Genomic DNA, 21,897 nt, shown 5'->3' with positions numbered 1-21,897 from the left:
GTCTTTGTTAAATACTTTGTTCAAATGATGCTATTGTATCCATGTTGTTCATTTTCCTGATCCTTAAAGACTCAGTAGGTGTTTTTCTCCCCAGATATCAATTAGACTTAAATTGTCTGTCATCTTTAAAAAAAAAAAAAAGCCTTGGGTAGCTTCCCTTCTTTGTATCGCTTTTTCTTATAGTCATATCCCATTCCAGGGAAGCTACACCATTCACATCTCCCATCAAAATTACCTTTTCATTCATATATTCAAATGGAATTTCTTCAAGCCTCATAAAAGTCAGTTTTTTCCTCATTTGGTGCATGTACACCTATTAGCAATAATATTTCTCCTTGTGATGTTTTCTGTATTATCAATATTCTTCCTTGCTCGTCTTTAATTAATTGCTTTGGATCTAATTCAGGTTTTATATACATTATCACACCTCTCTTCTTTTTTACGTCAGAGGCCACAAAGTCCCTTCCCAATCTTTTATTGATCAAAATTCTTCTAAGTTTCTTTCCGATGTGTGTTTCCTGAAATCAAATCACGTCCAAATTTAACCTTTTTTATCTTTATATGTCACAGAATCTAGGACTTGCCAATCAGAAGGTCGGCGGTTCAAATCCCCACGACGGGGTGAGCTCCCGTTGTTCAGTCCCTGCTCCTGCCAACCTAGAAGTTCGAAAGCACATCAAAGTGCAAGTAGATAAATAGGTACCACTCCAGGGAAGGTAAACGGCATTTCCGTGTGCTGCTCTGGTTCGCCAGAAGTGGCTTAGTCATGCTGGCCACATGACCCGAAAGCTGTACGCCGGCTCCCTCGGCCAATAAAGCAAGATGAGTGCCGCAACCCCAGAGTCGGCCACGACTGGACCTAATGGTCAGGGGTCCCTTTACCTTTGATCTTTATACGTATGGCCTGTATAGTTTATCCATCGCGAAGCTACAATTCCCTTAACAAACTACAGTCCCCAGGATTCTCTGCAGCAACTCACCTGCTTTATAGGTATGGCATGTGTAATGGGAAAAGGGGGCTGCTCGTGCGTAAGCGTTTAAGCCCTCCAAGTTTTGCCATCAGTTCCTAAACTCTCCCAGTCCGCGGAGCCATGGGTGCATGACTACCTCAATCGCTGGCAGAATCCGTCAGTGGGCGCTTCCGGAATTTACGCCAACATAAGAGTTCCTTGACGGAAACTCTCCTTCTGGATTCTCTGCGTGACAGTTTCCTGCACGGAGTAGGCGTCCCCAGCGGAGGTCCTGAGCCCTCCCCGCTGTTCTCACTGGAAACATCTTGGAGCCATTCCTCCGATTGAGTTTCTGCAGGAACTCTCCCTCTCCCCCTACTGGTTCCTTCCTCAGCATCCGAAGGTCTCCTAGCCTCCTTGAGCCCTTCCACCACCTGACTCTCCGATGGCAGTTCCCTGACAGCATGTATGCAGCATTAGTTAAAACTACACAAGCAGAATAAAAACTGCTGAAAGTTTTTTGGTTTTTTTAAAAAAAGCAAAAACTTCAGTCGGTGCCAGAGGTCTAGCAGGGAGGATGCGCAGAAAGAAAACAACACAGCTTCTCCTTCCACCCCACCCCACCGCAGTGCAGAGAGAAGGACTGAATCTTTCACTCACCTGGTGAGCAGAGGATTAAGGGCTGCTAGATCCTGCGGTGTAAGTACATTCCTTACAGATGCTGCCCGCCTTGTCTTCTCCCCTCCTGCCCAAACACTCCACTTTTGGCCAGCCCTGGATCAGTTCAGGTGGGGTGATCTGGGCTGCCTCAATCCAATCTGGCCAAAGCTTGATCCACCCAGATCGACCTGGTTTCAGTGCCGAGACCAAGCTTCAGTGAACAGTCCTAGTTTGAACTGAATGCAAGAGGAGAACAAGATTGTAAAAGCTGTTAAGTGTAGGACTTCATAGGCTTTGGGGATTAATTTTAAATCCTATTATTATGTGGTCTTCATCAGACAAGGAGGCTCCCCTGAAATGATGCAAGATGGGTGTCGGTGAACTTATAAATAAACTTCCACTCCCACCCAGTTTTCTCACATGGTTTCTCTTCTGAGGCAAGTTGTGCCCTGACTGACCCCTTTATCATTTATCCCTGGTTCGCTGTAACCTTCCTTCACCTTTTGTTGTGGTGGTGGTTGTCATCATCTATAGTTTATTAGAGTTTTCACATTATTACAGCTAAAACATGATTTGGGTAATTCTGCCAGCTTACAGACTCATTTTTCATTTCCATATGCAGTTAACAAGTTCTATATCATTTTAAATATAATTTCCCCAAGTTTCATTACCCGGAAATGTTTTTCAGAATGGCATTTTACACGTGAGTAAGGCAACCAGAAGTATGACATGCAAGATGACTCGGAATTCCCCCCCCCCTTCAGTTAAAGACTTCTCCAAGAATGCAATAAATAGGTTAGTGTCATTTTATTGTACAGTACTGATTGTTTTGCTTTCTCATTTGGTGAGCTGACATTGAATACAAAAATATATACTCCCCCCGCAGCAACAACAATGAAAATAAAAACCTATGTTTTGCTGTTTTTCTCTTATTTGAATTTCTTAGCATTGAGAAAATGTGTTGAAGTATTACTTGCAATGAGTTTTACATGCAGAATTTATTGTGACCAACATAACACCACAGTGTGCTACATAATGTGTTGTCATGTTTGTCATTTACATCTCTTTTTAGGACTGGCATAATTCCTTCCCTGATAATTTTATAATCCCTATTATTTGTACCATACCATCAATTTAGTGCAGTGGTTTTCAACCAGTGTGCCGCCTGGCACCCTAGGGTGCCTTGAATGATAGTCAGGGGTGCCACAGGCAACACTGACCTCTGTCCCTCTTTCCTTCCCTCCCTCTTATGATTCCCTCTCATGTCTCTGCCTCCCAAACGCTTGTACAGCTGTTTATTGCAGCAGCCCTGGTTATAAGCTCTGCAAGCAAATGGTACCTCTGGGTGGCACCTCTATTTCGGACGGGAGGGAGGCAGCTCAGAGACCAGTGATGGTGGCAGCATCTGCCCGGAGGACTCCCAAGGAGAGGGGAGAGGAGAGGAGCCTGAGGGGACTCTCCCCAAGGGAGGGTGTTCGAAAAGGGGTGAGAGGCTGCCAGCTCTGCAAGCAAGCGGTCCCCCCTCCTGTGCTTTTCCCTGGAAAACCTGCACTTTACCTTTGAATTAGAGCAATCGGCAATTGCTGTTTGCTCCAATTCAGCAGTAAAGTGCAGGTTTTCCTGGACAAAGCCCCAGGACCAAACAACAACATGGCGTTTTTAAAGCCAAGACCTGTCCCAAAAGAAATCTGGTTGAGCCCAAACCAAAGTGTCCCAGTGCAAGGAACAGTGCCCCTCTAATCCCTACATGAACGAACCAGAAAGATGTGCATCCTCTGGCCAGATCCAAATCATACATTTCCATAATATACTCAAGCAAATCCACAAAGGGCCCAGGACTACAGTTCTGTTCCTGTGCACCGCATCATTATAAGACACTGGAAACTGACACCAGATTGTCATAAACGACCCAAGCATTGCAGAAGTGTCCCTGACCCTGTGTTTTTCAAACGTTATAAAGCAAAATATTCACCCCATTAAGCAACTATGTTAAACTCAATACAAATTGCTTTGGTCAGAATACTGGATAAAATCCTGATATAAAGTCAGACTGACTCAGTGTGCTTTTGCCCTCCTACACCAATTCTTTCAATACTCTTGTACACGACACTCCCACAAATCCCTGGACTTAGGATATTTGCAGTATCAATATGAAGGCTATCCCTCTTCTCCACCCTGGGATGTTAGATGTGGAATCAAGTGATAATCTAAAATAACCTGCCTGTTTGATGTCGCTCAGTATTGCTTCTCAAACTGTGTTAGCCATCAGCTGCATAACCTCTTCACATGTAGCTTTGGATAAGTGTGATGACTGACACGAGTCTTTGCCGCCATACTGATTTATGTGAGCACACAGGAAGGGATCAAATTCGGCAATTAATTCAAGCAGTCTAACAAATTTGCCATTGTTTGGTAAACCAAATGTTTCATCATCTCCCCTAAATGCCAAGCGACGTTCTGCCAAAAGGGAAATCACTGAAACAACTTGCTGAAGTACATGCCTCCAGTAATCCTGCTCTGCTTTTATTTGCTTTTCGAGTTACTATGTGAGCGTTTGACCATGCTTTTTCATTAAGTGTGTTAGCAAAGAGTTCATATGATTTTTAAAATTTCCATGGGGTTGAACAAGATAAGTATGATGCCAGCCATCAAATCTAATACAAGCTAAAGCTGTCATTGGGGTAAGTTTGGTTTGCATACAGAACAGTAGACTTTTCCTTTTGAGGGAGAATGAATTATTTGAGCAGAAATGGGCTTAGTTTTTGTGTGTTCACTTTGAAGGGTAAAAGGTCCGTCCCAGTGCTGACATTCCGATGGGCCTTCCTCAATCTAGAATGATATTTCTTCATTATTTATTGTGGCCCATAAGCCTATGTCATTATTGTATCTGTAATGAGTAGTAGCATGAACAGCTGGTATTTTTGTGTGTGCAATGCTACGCTTTTTGCTGAGATCATTTGATTTGTTTTCCAATTCTTTAAAATGCTAATGAGTTTGAACTGCTGCTTTTGGCGCAGCTACCTTAGTGGCATGTTCCTTCAGCGCTTTGTGTTAATTCTTTGGCTATAGGTCTTAACACTTCATTGTCACTTTCTCCATAAGTTTCTGTAGTTACTGACAACAGTTCTCTCTGAAGTTCTTGGGTGGCTGCGTTCTGTATATAAACTGGTTGTTCTTCAGTTAGCTCAGACTGCTCAGTGTGATCTTCTTGATTTCCTTCTGTTTGCAAACACAAATGTTCTGTATCTGAGGGACTGGGTAGGGCTGTTTCTGCTTGTTGTACAAAGCCATATGACATGATTAGCTTTAAATGTTTGAGTATTTCCTTCTGTTCTTCTTCTTGTTTTCTTTTACTAGCACCACTCTCATATTGCTTACTCATTATTATTTTCACAAAAAGGGAAAGTTAAATATTACTGTGATTCACAAGGATATGTCAATCAATCCTCAGTTGCTTTCAGAATGCGTGCTGTAATGATAGACAGTGAACTGAACCCTTCATAGCTGACTTTATCATTTGACTCTGAGTAGCTTTAAAGCCTCCACAAACTTTTCTAAGCAGTAAGTACGCACCTGTGTAAGTGCTGTACAGTCACAGACTCATACATGTTGAGCGTTACTAAGGACCTGGGCCCAGATAGCAAAATCTGCCTGTTTTAAAAATATTTTTTTGGCAAGAGTCCAAGTCCCCCTAGATTATGAGGCCTTGGGCCACAGCCCACACAGCCTGTGTGTAAATCTGGCACAGGTTAAGACTCTCCATTGAGCCATAACAGCCTATCCTTGAATTCAACCCACCAGCTCTTGTTCCCTGAGCCCCCTCTTCCTCCAGCACTGGTTGTAAAGAGTGCTGTCAACTCAAAATCAACATGCAACTCTCTAGTGCATGGGTAGGCAAACTAAGGCCCAGTCGCCTTCTAAATCCAGCCCACGGACAGTCTGGGAATCAGCGTGTTTTTACATGAGTAGAATGTGCACTTTTATTTAAAATGCATCTCTGGGTTATTTGGGGCATTGGAATTCGTTCTTTTTCTCTCTTTTCAAAATATAGTCTGGCCCCCCACAAGATCTGAGGGACAGTGGACTGGCCCCCTGCTGAAAAAGTTTGCTGAACCCTGCTCTAGTGAATTGTGTTGTTGTTGCTGCTGCTGCTGAATCATATTATTCTTCCAAGAAGCTCAGCGTAGCGTGTGTGGGTCGTCCTCCCCATTTTATCTTCATAACTAGCCTATGAGGTGGACTGGACTCAGCGATTCAGCGATGTGGTGATCAGTATTGAAGCGCAGGATCTCCACGTGACCCAGTGCCCATCGCCACCACAATATGCAGGCAGCTGCAGTGATCCTTTAATATATTTATTTTAGTTCTGTTTATTTCACTTTGACAATGTATACATCGCTTAACTATAATTGTCTCTAAGCAGTGTACAAGTAATCCAATGAAGCGTTTGGTTTTTTAAAGGAAGGGTGCACATCACACATTTAAAGCACATTTACACCCACCACCACAAATCCAGGGAGCTGTAGTTTATCCATTATGAAGTTACAGTTCCCCTTACAAACTACAGTCCCCAGGATTCTCTGCAGCAACTCACCTGCTTTATATGTATGACAGGCATGCAGCTAAAACTAAAAAAACAGAATAAAACTAAACTAAAAACTAAACTAAACTAAAAAAATCAGAATAAAAACTGCTTGTTTTTTTTAAATATATTTTTATAATTTTCAATTTTATACATTTCAATAATTTTTTACAATCATTTTAACATTTCGAAACCCGACTTCCTTCCCCCCTCTTTCTGCAGTTCCTTAGATTTATTTTTTATATTTTCCACATATTCCAAATTAATCATTTATTCATCTACTTTAAGTGTATACTTTTATAAAACTACAGGTTATTACAATAATCCTGCCATGTTCTTATCTGTTTACAGTTTATTTGTAAATATTCAATAAATCATTTCCATTCTTTTATAAAAAGTTTGTTATCTTGATTTCTTACTTTTCTGGTAAGTTTAACCATTTCTGCATATTCCATAAGTTTTTATATCCATTCTTCTTTCGTCGGGACTTTTTCTTCTTTCCATTTTTGGGCAAGTAACATTCTTACCTCATGCAGGAATAAATTTCTATACAGTTTGGGTAGTTCTATCCCTATAATTCTAAAAAGGAAAGTTTCTGGTCTTTTTACAAACGTCGTTTTAAACATCTTTTTCAATTCCTTATATATCATTTCCCAGTAAGCTTTAACCTTACTACAACATAAAAAGAGTCTATTTTCTCTTTCCATTTCCAACACTTATTTGATTTTGATTTATACATTTTTGCCAATTTACGTGGTGCTAGATACCATTAATATAACATTTTCATATAATTTTCTCTTACACCATAGCATGCTGTAAATTTTATATCCGTATTCCACAATCGTTCCCATGCTTCCAAATCTATATTATAACCAATATCTATTCCCCAATGTATCATTGAGGGTTTTATTTGTTCAACCTTTGTCTCCCATTCCAATAGTATCATATACATTTTGGACAGCACTTTTACATTACATTCCAACAGATCTCTCTCCAATTTTGATGTTTGTTCACCCAACCCTCGTATCTTGTCTTTGTTAAATACTTTGTTCAAATGATGCTATTGTATCCATGTTGTTCATTTTCCTGATCCTTAAAGACTCAGTAGGTGTTTTTCTCCCCAGATATCAATTAGACTTAAATTGTCTGTCATCTTTAAAAAAAAAAAAAAGCCTTGGGTAGCTTCCCTTCTTTGTATCGCTTTTTCTTATAGTCATATCCCATTCCAGGGAAGCTACACCATTCACATCTCCCATCAAAATTACCTTTTCATTCATATATTCAAATGGAATTTCTTCAAGCCTCATAAAAGTCAGTTTTTTCCTCATTTGGTGCATGTACACCTATTAGCAATAATATTTCTCCTTGTGATGTTTTCTGTATTATCAATATTCTTCCTTGCTCGTCTTTAATTAATTGCTTTGGATCTAATTCAGGTTTTATATACATTATCACACCTCTCTTCTTTTTTACGTCAGAGGCCACAAAGTCCCTTCCCAATCTTTTATTGATCAAAATTCTTCTAAGTTTCTTTCCGATGTGTGTTTCCTGAAATCAAATCACGTCCAAATTTAACCTTTTTTATCTTTATATGTCACAGAATCTAGGACTTGCCAATCAGAAGGTCGGCGGTTCAAATCCCCACGACGGGGTGAGCTCCCGTTGTTCAGTCCCTGCTCCTGCCAACCTAGAAGTTCGAAAGCACATCAAAGTGCAAGTAGATAAATAGGTACCACTCCAGGGAAGGTAAACGGCATTTCCGTGTGCTGCTCTGGTTCGCCAGAAGTGGCTTAGTCATGCTGGCCACATGACCCGAAAGCTGTACGCCGGCTCCCTCGGCCAATAAAGCAAGATGAGTGCCGCAACCCCAGAGTCGGCCACGACTGGACCTAATGGTCAGGGGTCCCTTTACCTTTGATCTTTATACGTATGGCCTGTATAGTTTATCCATCGCGAAGCTACAATTCCCTTAACAAACTACAGTCCCCAGGATTCTCTGCAGCAACTCACCTGCTTTATAGGTATGGCATGTGTAATGGGAAAAGGGGGCTGCTCGTGCGTAAGCGTTTAAGCCCTCCAAGTTTTGCCATCAGTTCCTAAACTCTCCCAGTCCGCGGAGCCATGGGTGCATGACTACCTCAATCGCTGGCAGAATCCGTCAGTGGGCGCTTCCGGAATTTACGCCAACATAAGAGTTCCTTGACGGAAACTCTCCTTCTGGATTCTCTGCGTGACAGTTTCCTGCACGGAGTAGGCGTCCCCAGCGGAGGTCCTGAGCCCTCCCCGCTGTTCTCACTGGAAACATCTTGGAGCCATTCCTCCGATTGAGTTTCTGCAGGAACTCTCCCTCTCCCCCTACTGGTTCCTTCCTCAGCATCCGAAGGTCTCCTAGCCTCCTTGAGCCCTTCCACCACCTGACTCTCCGATGGCAGTTCCCTGACAGCATGTATGCAGCATTAGTTAAAACTACACAAGCAGAATAAAAACTGCTGAAAGTTTTTTGGTTTTTTTAAAAAAAGCAAAAACTTCAGTCGGTGCCAGAGGTCTAGCAGGGAGGATGCGCAGAAAGAAAACAACACAGCTTCTCCTTCCACCCCACCCCACCGCAGTGCAGAGAGAAGGACTGAATCTTTCACTCACCTGGTGAGCAGAGGATTAAGGGCTGCTAGATCCTGCGGTGTAAGTACATTCCTTACAGATGCTGCCCGCCTTGTCTTCTCCCCTCCTGCCCAAACACTCCACTTTTGGCCAGCCCTGGATCAGTTCAGGTGGGGTGATCTGGGCTGCCTCAATCCAATCTGGCCAAAGCTTGATCCACCCAGATCGACCTGGTTTCAGTGCCGAGACCAAGCTTCAGTGAACAGTCCTAGTTTGAACTGAATGCAAGAGGAGAACAAGATTGTAAAAGCTGTTAAGTGTAGGACTTCATAGGCTTTGGGGATTAATTTTAAATCCTATTATTATGTGGTCTTCATCAGACAAGGAGGCTCCCCTGAAATGATGCAAGATGGGTGTCGGTGAACTTATAAATAAACTTCCACTCCCACCCAGTTTTCTCACATGGTTTCTCTTCTGAGGCAAGTTGTGCCCTGACTGACCCCTTTATCATTTATCCCTGGTTCGCTGTAACCTTCCTTCACCTTTTGTTGTGGTGGTGGTTGTCATCATCTATAGTTTATTAGAGTTTTCACATTATTACAGCTAAAACATGATTTGGGTAATTCTGCCAGCTTACAGACTCATTTTTCATTTCCATATGCAGTTAACAAGTTCTATATCATTTTAAATATAATTTCCCCAAGTTTCATTACCCGGAAATGTTTTTCAGAATGGCATTTTACACGTGAGTAAGGCAACCAGAAGTATGACATGCAAGATGACTCGGAATTCCCCCCCCCTTCAGTTAAAGACTTCTCCAAGAATGCAATAAATAGGTTAGTGTCATTTTATTGTACAGTACTGATTGTTTTGCTTTCTCATTTGGTGAGCTGACATTGAATACAAAAATATATACTCCCCCCGCAGCAACAACAATGAAAATAAAAACCTATGTTTTGCTGTTTTTCTCTTATTTGAATTTCTTAGCATTGAGAAAATGTGTTGAAGTATTACTTGCAATGAGTTTTACATGCAGAATTTATTGTGACCAACATAACACCACAGTGTGCTACATAATGTGTTGTCATGTTTGTCATTTACATCTCTTTTTAGGACTGGCATAATTCCTTCCCTGATAATTTTATAATCCCTATTATTTGTACCATACCATCAATTTAGTGCAGTGGTTTTCAACCAGTGTGCCGCCTGGCACCCTAGGGTGCCTTGAATGATAGTCAGGGGTGCCACAGGCAACACTGACCTCTGTCCCTCTTTCCTTCCCTCCCTCTTATGATTCCCTCTCATGTCTCTGCCTCCCAAACGCTTGTACAGCTGTTTATTGCAGCAGCCCTGGTTATAAGCTCTGCAAGCAAATGGTACCTCTGGGTGGCACCTCTATTTCGGACGGGAGGGAGGCAGCTCAGAGACCAGTGATGGTGGCAGCATCTGCCCGGAGGACTCCCAAGGAGAGGGGAGAGGAGAGGAGCCTGAGGGGACTCTCCCCAAGGGAGGGTGTTCGAAAAGGGGTGAGAGGCTGCCAGCTCTGCAAGCAAGCGGTCCCCCCTCCTGTGCTTTTCCCTGGAAAACCTGCACTTTACCTTTGAATTAGAGCAATCGGCAATTGCTGTTTGCTCCAATTCAGCAGTAAAGTGCAGGTTTTCCTGGACAAAGCCCCAGGACCAAACAACAACATGGCGTTTTTAAAGCCAAGACCTGTCCCAAAAGAAATCTGGTTGAGCCCAAACCAAAGTGTCCCAGTGCAAGGAACAGTGCCCCTCTAATCCCTACATGAACGAACCAGAAAGATGTGCATCCTCTGGCCAGATCCAAATCATACATTTCCATAATATACTCAAGCAAATCCACAAAGGGCCCAGGACTACAGTTCTGTTCCTGTGCACCGCATCATTATAAGACACTGGAAACTGACACCAGATTGTCATAAACGACCCAAGCATTGCAGAAGTGTCCCTGACCCTGTGTTTTTCAAACGTTCTAAAGCAAAATATTCACCCCATTAAGCAACTATGTTAAACTCAATACAAATTGCTTTGGTCAGAATACTGGATAAAATCCTGATATAAAGTCAGACTGACTCAGTGTGCTTTTGCCCTCCTACACCAATTCTTTCAATACTCTTGTACACGACACTCCCACAAATCCCTGGACTTAGGATATTTGCAGTATCAATATGAAGGCTATCCCTCTTCTCCACCCTGGGATGTTAGATGTGGAATCAAGTGATAATCTAAAATAACCTGCCTGTTTGATGTCGCTCAGTATTGCTTCTCAAACTGTGTTAGCCATCAGCTGCATAACCTCTTCACATGTAGCTTTGGATAAGTGTGATGACTGACACGAGTCTTTGCCGCCATACTGATTTATGTGAGCACACAGGAAGGGATCAAATTCGGCAATTAATTCAAGCAGTCTAACAAATTTGCCATTGTTTGGTAAACCAAATGTTTCATCATCTCCCCTAAATGCCAAGCGACGTTCTGCCAAAAGGGAAATCACTGAAACAACTTGCTGAAGTACATGCCTCCAGTAATCCTGCTCTGCTTTTATTTGCTTTTCGAGTTACTATGTGAGCGTTTGACCATGCTTTTTCATTAAGTGTGTTAGCAAAGAGTTCATATGATTTTTAAAATTTCCATGGGGTTGAACAAGATAAGTATGATGCCAGCCATCAAATCTAATACAAGCTAAAGCTGTCATTGGGGTAAGTTTGGTTTGCATACAGAACAGTAGACTTTTCCTTTTGAGGGAGAATGAATTATTTGAGCAGAAATGGGCTTAGTTTTTGTGTGTTCACTTTGAAGGGTAAAAGGTCCGTCCCAGTGCTGACATTCCGATGGGCCTTCCTCAATCTAGAATGATATTTCTTCATTATTTATTGTGGCCCATAAGCCTATGTCATTATTGTATCTGTAATGAGTAGTAGCATGAACAGCTGGTATTTTTGTGTGTGCAATGCTACGCTTTTTGCTGAGATCATTTGATTTGTTTTCCAATTCTTTAAAATGCTAATGAGTTTGAACTGCTGCTTTTGGCGCAGCTACCTTAGTGGCATGTTCCTTCAGCGCTTTGTGTTAATTCTTTGGCTATAGGTCTTAACACTTCATTGTCACTTTCTCCATAAGTTTCTGTAGTTACTGACAACAGTTCTCTCTGAAGTTCTTGGGTGGCTGCGTTCTGTATATAAACTGGTTGTTCTTCAGTTAGCTCAGACTGCTCAGTGTGATCTTCTTGATTTCCTTCTGTTTGCAAACACAAATGTTCTGTATCTGAGGGACTGGGTAGGGCTGTTTCTGCTTGTTGTACGAAGCCATATGACATGATTAGCTTTAAATGTTTGAGTATTTCCTTCTGTTCTTCTTCTTGTTTTCTTTTACTAGCACCACTCTCATATTGCTTACTCATTATTATTTTCACAAAAAGGGAAAGTTAAATATTACTGTGATTCACAAGGATATGTCAATCAATCCTCAGTTGCTTTCAGAATGCGTGCTGTAATGATAGACAGTGAACTGAACCCTTCATAGCTGACTTTATCATTTGACTCTGAGTAGCTTTAAAGCCTCCACAAACTTTTCTAAGCAGTAAGTACGCACCTGTGTAAGTGCTGTACAGTCACAGACTCATACATGTTGAGCGTTACTAAGGACCTGGGCCCAGATAGCAAAATCTGCCTGTTTTAAAAATATTTTTTTGGCAAGAGTCCAAGTCCCCCTAGATTATGAGGCCTTGGGCCACAGCCCACACAGCCTGTGTGTAAATCTGGCACAGGTTAAGACTCTCCATTGAGCCATAACAGCCTATCCTTGAATTCAACCCACCAGCTCTTGTTCCCTGAGCCCCCTCTTCCTCCAGCACTGGTTGTAAAGAGTGCTGTCAACTCAAAATCAATATGCAACTCTCTAGTGCATGGGTAGGCAAACTAAGGCCCAGTCGCCTTCTAAATCCAGCCCACGGACAGTCTGGGAATCAGCGTGTTTTTACATGAGTAGAATGTGCACTTTTATTTAAAATGCATCTCTGGGTTATTTGGGGCATTGGAATTCGTTCTTTTTCTCTCTTTTCAAAATATAGTCTGGCCCCCCACAAGATCTGAGGGACAGTGGACTGGCCCCCTGCTGAAAAAGTTTGCTGAACCCTGCTCTAGTGAATTGTGTTGTTGTTGCTGCTGCTGCTGAATCATATTATTCTTCCAAGAAGCTCAGCATAGCGTGTGTGGGTCGTCCTCCCCATTTTATCTTCATAACTAGCCTATGAGGTGGACTGGACTCAGCGATTCAGCGATGTGGTGATCAGTATTGAAGCGCAGGATCTCCACGTGACCCAGTGCCCATTGCCACCACAATATGCAGGCAGCTGCAGTGATCCTTTAATATATTTATTTTAGTTCTGTTTATTTCACTTTGACAATGTATACATCGCTTAACTATAATTGTCTCTAAGCAGTGTACAAGTAATCCAATGAAGCGTTTGGTTTTTTAAAGGAAGGGTGCACATCACACATTTAAAGCATATTTACACCCACCACCACAAATCCAGGGAGCTGTAGTTTATCCATTATGAAGTTACAGTTCCCCTTACAAACTACAGTCCCCAGGATTCTCTGCAGCAACTCACCTGCTTTATATGTATGACAGGCATGCAGCTAAAACTAAAAAAACAGAATAAAACTAAACTAAAAACTAAACTAAACTAAAAAAATCAGAATAAAAACTGCTTGTTTTTTTTAAATATATTTTTATAATTTTCAATTTTATACATTTCAATAATTTTTTACAATCATTTTAACATTTCGAAACCCGACTTCCTTCCTCCCTCTTTCTGCAGTTCCTTAGATTTATTTTTTATATTTTCCACATATTCCAAATTAATCATTTATTCATCTACTTTAAGTGTATACTTTTATAAAACTACAGGTTATTACAATAATCCTGCCATGTTCTTATCTGTTTACAGTTTATTTGTAAATATTCAATAAATCATTTCCATTCTTTTATAAAAAGTTTGTTATCTTGATTTCTTACTTTTCTGGTAAGTTTAACCATTTCTGCGTATTCCATAAGTTTTTATATCCATTCTTCTTTCGTCGGGACTTTTTCTTCTTTCCATTTTTGGGCAAGTAACATTCTTACCTCATGCAGGAATAAATTTCTATACAGTTTGGGTAGTTCTATCCCTATAATTCTAAAAAGGAAAGTTTCTGGTCTTTTTACAAACGTCGTTTTAAACATCTTTTTCAATTCCTTATATATCATTTCCCAGTAAGCTTTAACCTTAAAGGTAAAGGTAAAGGTACCCCTGCCCGTACGGGCCAGTCTTGACAGACTCTGGGGTTGTGCGCCCATCTCACTTAAGAGGCCAGGGGCCAGCGCTGTCCGGAGACACTTCCGGGTCACGTGGCCAGCGTGACATCGCTGCTCTGGTGAGCCAGAGCCGCACACGGAAACGCCGTTTACCTTCCCGCTGGTAAGCGGTCCCTATTTATCTACTTGCACCCGGAGGTGCTTTCGAACTGCTAGGTTGGCAGGCGCTGGGACCGAGCAGCGGGAGCGCACCCCGCCGCAGGGATTCGAACCGCCGACCTTTCGATCGGCAAGTCCTAGGTGCTGAGGCTTTAACCCACAGCGCCACCTGCGTCCCTCAAGCTTTAACCTTACTACAACATAAAAAGAGTCTATTTTCTCTTTCCATTTCCAACACTTATTTGATTTTGATTTATACATTTTTGCCAATTTACGTGGTGCTAGATACCATTAATATAACATTTTCATATAATTTTCTCTTAAACCATAGCATGCTGTAAATTTTATATCCGTATTCCACAATCGTTCCCATGCTTCCAAATCTATATTATAACCAATATCTATTCCCCAATGTATCATTGAGGGTTTTATTTGTTCAACCTCTGTCTCCCATTCCAATAGTATCATATACATTTTGGACAGCACTTTTACATTACATTCCAACAGATCTCTCTCCAATTTTGATGTTTGTTCACCCAACCCTCGTATCTTGTCTTTGTTAAATACTTTGTTCAAATGATGCTATTGTATCCATGTTGTTCATTTTCCTGATCCTTAAAGACTCAGTAGGTGTTTTTCTCCCCAGATATCAATTAGACTTAAATTGTCTGTCATCTTTAAAAAAAAAAAAAGCCTTGGGTAGCTTCCCTTCTTTGTATCGCTTTTTCTTATAGTCATATCCCATTCCAGGGAAGCTACACCATTCACATCTCCCATCAAAATTACCTTTTCATTCATATATTCAAATGGAATTTCTTCAAGCCTCATAAAAGTCAGTTTTTTCCTCATTTGGTGCATGTACACCTATTAGCAATAATATTTCTCCTTGTGATGTTTTCTGTATTATCAATATTCTTCCTTGCTCGTCTTTAATTAATTGCTTTGGATCTAATTCAGGTTTTATATACATTATCACACCTCTCTTCTTTTTTACGTCAGAGGCCACAAAGTCCCTTCCCAATCTTTTGTTATAGTTCAGAACTTAACTGGTTAAATTCCCTGGTGTGTGTCACCTGCTGACGTCAGCTTACAGCTGGGCGGAGACAGAAGCTTTAGAAGCTGGGCGGGGCTATTCCCTGTTTTGTTTAGTTCCCCCTGTGACTCTGAGGGGAGAAGGATGTTCCCTCTGTGTATCTGAGAGGGAGGCAATGGCTGCCAGCAGTGACGGACTTTGATGCTGAAATGTTTTAATAAAGAGCTGTAAATAGACGAACACTGTCTATGTGTGCTTACAAGAAGCAAGACTGCTTTACACGCTGTGTTCTACTCTGTTAAAAGCCGTGACTGAGAAGAGACAGCAGGAGTTATTGCGCAGCTTGGGAGGAAGCGTGCCGGACCGCTGTAAGTGATTGATTGGGATCGTAAAGCTGTCTGAAGTCGCGGCTCTATCGATCAAGGGCCAGATCGATATCTATCCGAACAGGTTATGGAAGGTCAGACAACGCTCGTAAAGCAGTCGGTGTGAGCTCCAGGAATGTTTTTGAAGTTAGCGTTCTGAGGCTGAGGGGCCGTCGGAGGCCAACGGGAGCTGACTGGGTGCCGGAGAGCAAGAATGATTGATTGCCTGCTTCCGAGATACAGTGAGAGCTTCTGACACAGAGAGCTGGAGCTGAAAAGCAGCTAAGAGCTGGAGGCTGGGACGCAGCCGATAACGTTTCTCCACGGAAGGGAGATCCAACCAGCTGGTACGGAGTAAGTACAGCTTGAGGGGCCCCTTGGGAGAACGGGAGGAGAATGGCTGCTGCTCAGGCACAGGGCCATGAGAGCTTCAATATTCCCTTCGAAAGGCTCAATGGCTCCAATTGGGAAGACTGGAATAAGCGCATGTACTATTGGCTGGAGGGAAAGCAGCTGTGGGAATGCACGCAGGCTGATCCAGTCGTGGCCGGGCCTAATGCAACAGCCGCAGACGTGGAGAGAGCCACTGCAGCGGCAAAGAAAGACAAGAAGGCCATGTCCCATGTAGTGATGGCGCTTGAGGCGTCGCAGCTCCCTCATATAGACGGCTTACGTACCTGTCATCAGATTTGGTCTGCTCTGACTAGAATACATCAGAGGACCACAGCTGGGGCTAAGATTCATGTGATACGTTCTCTGTTTGAGAAGAAGCTGTCGCCAGGGGAACCGATAAGGGATCACATTGCCCAGGTGCTGACTATTTTCAGTAAGCTGCGTCAGCTCAATGTGCCCTTCCCTGATGAACTTAAGGCTTATACACTTTTAAGTTCTTTGGACAGGAGTTATGAGAACTTGGTTCTAACGATGGAAACGATGCCTCCGCAGGATCTTACGATTGATTATATTAGCGGACGCTTGATTGACGAAGAATCAAAGCGGCAGAGGGCGGTGAAAGAGGGCTGGCACAGGGAGCTCTGGGTGTAAGGGCGGAGCCAGGCCAGCTGAATGCACTGTCCAGGCTTTTTCCGTTCGTCGTTGTTACATCTGTAATTCAACAGAGCATTTACGTCGTAATTGCCCCCACCGGAGCAGAGAGCCGAGGCAGGATGTTTGCAAGGACACTTCCCATGGGAATCAGGCGGGTTTCCATGGCAACAGGCCTGGGAAGACAGGCAGGCGTGGAGCTGAGCCAGGTGGCCGTGGTAAACAGCAGGGAGAAGAGTCTTATCAGGTTTCTGCGAGTATGGCAGTGTTTGAAGACGGCCGAGTGGAAAATTCCGAGATGGCCTTTGTAATTGACTCTGCAGCTAACCGCAACATGGTTCCAGAGACCCCTGCAGTCGAGAGGTGGAATTGCACGGCAGTTCCGAAGGGACAGACTATTAAGTTCGCGAATGGACAGAAAACTAGAGTTTCTAAGTTCGCTAATGCCTATCTCTCTGTTTTACAGGAGACGGTGGATTTTTGTATTGTTCCAGAGATTCATCATTGTTTGTTATCTGTGCCTTATTTGTTAAGTAAGGGGTTCAAGGTTTGTTTTGAAAATGATGTCTGCACAATCTCCAGAGAGGGGAGGTTACTGGCCAAAGTGCGGAAGGGACAGAATGATCTTTTCATTCTTAAAACGTCTCTTGGAGGTGAGGGGAAGGTTGAGAAAGCACAAGCGTTGCGTGCTACAGTTCCCAACCAGCGTGCTACAATTCCCGGTCATGTCTCATGTGCATGCGTATGGCATCAGAGAACGATTCACAATCCTTTAGAGGATTTGCAGGCGTTACCTGAGGTTGTTACAGGTTGTAAGATTAGAAATTGTCAAAGTGCCATTAATTGTGACACTTGCAAGCAGGCAAAGGTGAGAGGGTGCAGTTACCCAAAGGTGGAACGGGTAGCCACTAAACCTTTTGAGCTGGTTCACATAGATTTGTCCGGTCCTGTCAAGGAACCAAGTCTAGGGGGGGGGGCAGGTTTCTGCTAACTTTTCTGGATGATTTCTCGCAGAATTCCTGGACTCACGGTCTCAAATCCAGGGAGGATGCAGCACAGCTGATCAAGAGCTGGATTGAGGGGGTGGAACAGAGGTTCTCCACCAGGGTTCAAGCGATCATCAGTGACAGAAATGCTGAGTACACTGGTTCTGCTTTGCAGAAGTTCTTTCAGAAGAGAGGGATACGACACACTGTTATTTCACCCCAGCAAGGGGGGGTGGCAGAGCTGAGGAGTGAAGCTCTGGTTAAGGCTGCACAGGTGATGCTGAAAGAAGCCAGGTTACCTCCTGAGTTTTGGCTGGAGGCTACTAGGGCTGTGTCATTCACCTGGAATCGTGTCTACAACCCACTGGTAGGTGACACACCGTTCTCTTTGTTAAATGGCCGAAAACCCCAGGTTCACTTTCTGCGGACATTTGGGACTCCTGCGCTTGTCTCTTTGCCTAAGGCTTTGCGAGGGCCAGATGGAGCCAAATTCCAGAAAATGATCTTCTGTGGGTATGAGCCAGAAGCCCGTGCATGGCGGTTTGCCTACCCGTCAGGTGATCAGAGTAAGGTGCTGATCAGTAAACACGCTGAGTTCTTAGAGGAGGAGGTAAAGTCAAAGACTCCTGTCAGGCGTGATGTTCTCTCAGATTGTCTCTCTGATCCAGAAGACAGTTCTGATGAGGCGGAAGAAGAGGCTGAGGCTGCTGATGACGACCAGGTCACTGACCAGGGTCAGGAGCAGGATAGGGCATCTCCACAGGCTGTTAAGAGACAGCCCAAGAGTGCGCCTAGTTCTCCTGTGAGTGTGATGGAGAGGATGCGAAGACGCTTTAAGTCAGAAGGAGAGTCCCATGATGCAGAGGACACACCTGCTGATCAAAGTGAGTCAGAGGGAACACCTGAGTTTGTGCCTAGGAGGTCCAGTCGCACAACAAAGGGTATCCCACCAGAGAGGTACCAGGCCACAGGTGCGTGGGTAAGTTTCGCACAGTGCGATTCTGAGAGTTGTGAGGTGGTTCCACAAATGCCAAACAGGTTTGCCAAGGGAGGGCGCAAGGCATTGGGGAAGGGATTGATCTCACAAGGTGTTACTGAAGATGTTGCACAGGTATCACGCAGGGACACAAGGGGGGGTGTTATAGTTCAGAACTTAACTGGTTAAATTCCCTGGTGTGTGTCACCTGCTGACGTCAGCTTACAGCTGGGCGGAGACAGAAGCTTTAGAAGCTGGGCGGGGCTATTCCCTGTTTTGTTTAGTTCCCCCTGTGACTCTGAGGGGAGAAGGATGTTCCCTCTGTGTATCTGAGAGGGAGGCAATGGCTGCCAGCAGTGACGGACTTTGATGCTGAAATGTTTTAATAAAGAGCTGTAAATAGACGAACACTGTCTATGTGTGCTTACAAGAAGCAAGACTGCTTTACACGCTGTGTTCTACTCTGCTAAAAGCCGTGACTGAGAAGAGACAGCAGGAGTTATTGCGCAGCTTGGGAGGAAGCGTGCCGGACCGCTGTAAGTGATTGATTGGGATCGTAAAGCTGTCTGAAGTCGCGGCTCTATCGATCAAGGGCCAGATCGATATCTATCCGAACATCTTTTATTGATCAAAATTCTTCTAAGTTTCTTTCCGATGTGTGTTTCCTGAAATCAAATCACGTCCAAATTTAACCTTTTTTATCTTTATATGTCACAGAATCTAGGACTTGCCAATCAGAAGGTCGGCGGTTCAAATCCCCACGACGGGGTGAGCTCCCGTTGTTCAGTCCCTGCTCCTGCCAACCTAGAAGTTCGAAAGCATGTCAATGTGCAAGTAGATAAATAGGTACCACTCCAGGGAAGGTAAACGGCATTTCCGTGTGCTGCTCTGGTTCGCCAGAAGTGGCTTAGTCATGCTGGCCACATGACCCGGAAGCTGTACGCCGGCCAATAAAGCAAGATGAGTGCCGCAACCCCAGAGTCGGCCACGACTGGACCTAATGGTCAGGGGTCCCTTTACCTTTGATCTTTATACATATGGCCTGTATAGTTTATCCATCGCGAAGCTACAATTCCCTTAACAAACTACAGTCCCCAGGATTCTCTGCAGCAACTCACCTGCTTTATAGGTATGGCATGTATGCAGCCTTAGTTAAAACTACACAAGCAGAATAAAAACTGCTGAAAGTTGTTGTTTTTTAAAAAAAGCAAAAACTTCAGTCGGTGCCAGAGGTCCAGCAGGGAGGATGCGCAGAAAGAAAACAACACAGCTTCTCCTTCCACCCCACCCCACCGCAGTGCAGAGAGAAGGACTGAATCTTTCACTCACCTGGTGAGCAGAGGATTAAGGGCTGCTAGATCCTGTGGTGTAAGTACATTCCTTACAGATGCTGCCCGCCTTGTCTTCTCCCCTCCTGCCCAAACACTCCACTTTTGGCCAGCCCTGGATCAGTTCAGGTGGGGTGATCTGGGCTGCCTCAATCCAATCTGGCCAAAGCTTGATCCACCCAGATCGACCTGGTTTCAGTGCCGAGACCAAGCTTCAGTGAACAGTCCTAGTTTGAACTGAATGCAAGAGGAGAACAAGACTGTAAAAGCTGTTAAGTGTAGGACTTCATAGGCTTTGGGGATTATTTTTAAATCCTATTATTATGTGGTCTTCATCAGACAAGGAGGCTCCCCTGAAATGATGCAAGATGGGTGTCGGTGAACATATAAATAAACTTCCAGCCCCACCCAGTTTTCTCACATGGTTTCTCTTCTGAGGCAAGTTGTGCCCTGACTGACCCCTTTATCATTTATCCCTGGTTTGCTGTAACCTTCCTTCACCTTTTGTTGTTGTGGTGGTTGTCATTATCTATAGTTTATTAGAGTTTTCACATTATTACAGCTAAAACATGATTTGGGTAATTCTGCCAGCTTACAGACTCATTTTTCATTTCCATATACAGTTAACAAGTTCTATATCATTTTAAATATAATTTCCCCAAGTTTCATTACCCGGAAATGTTTTTCAGAATGGCATTTTACACGTGAGTAAGGCAACCAGAAGTATGACATGCAAGATGACTCGGAATTCCCCCCCCCCTTCAGTTAAAGACTTCTCCAAGAAAGCAATAAATAGGTTAGTGTCATTTTATTGTACAGTACTGATTGTTTTGCTTTCTCATTTGGTGAGCTGACATTGAATACAAAAATACATACTCCCCCCGCAGCAACAACAATGAAAATAAAAACCTATGTTTTGCTGTTTTTCTCTTATTTGAATTTTTTAGCATTGAGAAAATGTGTTGAAGTATTACTTGCAATGAGTTTTACATGCAGAATTTATTGTGACCAACATAACACCACAGTGTGCTACATAATGTGTTGTCATGTTTGTCATTTACATCTCTTTTTAGGACTGGCATAATTCCTTCCCTGATAATTTTATAATCCCTATTATTTGTACCATACCATCAATTTAGTGCAGTGGTTTTCAACCAGTGTGCCGCCTGGCACCCTAGGGTGCCTTGAATGATAGTCAGGGATGCCACAGGCAACACTGGCCTCTGTCCCTCTTTCCTTCCCTCCCTCTTCTGATTCCCTCTCATGTCTCTGCCTCCCAAACGCTTGTACAGCTGTTTATTGCAGCAGCCCTGGTTATAAGTTCTGCAAGTAAATGGTACCTCTGGGTGGCACCTCTATTTTGGACGGGAGGAAGGCAGCTCAGAGACCAGTGACGGTGGCAGCATCTGCCCGGAGGACTCCCAAGGAGAGGGGAGAGGAGAGGAGCCTGAGGGGACTCTCCCCAAGGGAGGGTGTTCGAAAAGGGGTGAGAGGCTGCCAGCTCTGCAAGCAAGCGGTGACATATAATAATAATAATACCTTTATTGTCATTGTACAACCTATATACAATGAAATTAAACGAACCTCCCCCCCCAAACACTCAATCTCTTAGCGAACAACGCACCACCTCACAAGTCAATTTCGCTATGTTATTTTCCATTCTTAGGCATAACTGGAATCCTAAGCAGAAATAATGTAGTTGGTTAAGGGAGCCATGGACTCAAAAAGATTGAAAACCTCTGATATAAAGCACGCCCCCCCAAAGAAGTGCAAGTAGATAAATAGGTACCGCTCCGGTGGGAAGGTAAATGGCGTTTCCATGTGCTGCTCTGGTTTCAGTGTTCTGTTGCGCCAGAAACGGATTAGTCATGCTGGTTACATGACCTGGAAAAATT

Source organism: Podarcis melisellensis (genome assembly GCF_964234715.1).
Source record: "Podarcis melisellensis genome assembly, chromosome: 13".
Lineage (NCBI taxonomy): Eukaryota > Metazoa > Chordata > Lepidosauria > Squamata > Lacertidae > Podarcis > Podarcis melisellensis.
Note: the sequence above shows the minus strand (reverse complement) of the source record.